Source organism: Panulirus ornatus, chromosome 63 (assembly GCF_036320965.1).
Source record: "Panulirus ornatus isolate Po-2019 chromosome 63, ASM3632096v1, whole genome shotgun sequence".
NCBI classification, from domain to species: Eukaryota; Metazoa; Arthropoda; class Malacostraca; order Decapoda; family Palinuridae; genus Panulirus; species Panulirus ornatus.
This window is the reverse complement of record NC_092286.1, coordinates 6,929,413-6,930,106: the sequence shown is the minus strand read 5'-3', so window position 1 is coordinate 6,930,106 and position 694 is coordinate 6,929,413. Positions and strand designations below refer to the sequence as shown.

Genomic DNA, 694 nt, shown 5'->3' with positions numbered 1-694 from the left:
ACACGCACACACACACACACACACACACACACATATATATATATATATATATATATATATATATATATATATATATATATATATATATATGGCGTATTTGTGTGTATTTATGTGTGTGTGCAATCTATTCTTTGTACTATACAGGAAGGAAATCTTCCCCCATGGGACCCCATACCTTAAACATAATGTTCATTTGAATCAGGTCCTACCGAGACTCGAACTCGGATCGCTGGATTCAAAGTCCAGAGTGCTAACCATTACACCATAGGACCGATATACAATATCTGTGTTTTTGAGTGTTTGTATGTGTGTGTGTGTGTGTGTGTGTGTGTGTGTGTGTGTGTGTGTGTGTGTGTGTATGAGTAGATACACCGAATATGATTTAACAAAAAGATATCAGGTATATTGTAGGTGTTTGAACATAAGGAATAGTAAGTAATTCTTACTCATATAAACTACAATATTAACGATTTATCTTTTGTCAGCAAACGTGGTTAAAGATATTCGATGATGGTGTTACCGTACTCCGCCTGCTAGGGGTTACGCACCTCGTGAGAAGCCACCTTCGGCCAGGATGTATCATCATCACTGAACGGAAAGGAGTACAGTCAGGTTCTGGGACTATCTCGCTCCAAAGGAGTCACCATTACCCTGCCCCTGCCTACGTAGAGTGTAGCCCCAAAGGCTAAAAGGG

At 39.5% G+C, this 694-nt stretch overlaps 1 non-coding gene across 1 annotated transcript; it reads right to left on the bottom strand.

Moving 5' to 3' along the window:
• Nucleotides 1–200: 200 nt before the first annotated feature.
• TRNAQ-UUG (transfer RNA glutamine (anticodon UUG)) lies at nt 201–272 on the bottom strand. Its single transcript has one exon. It is a non-coding gene; the product is annotated as a tRNA-Gln (tRNA).
• Nucleotides 273–694: the final 422 nt, after the last annotated feature.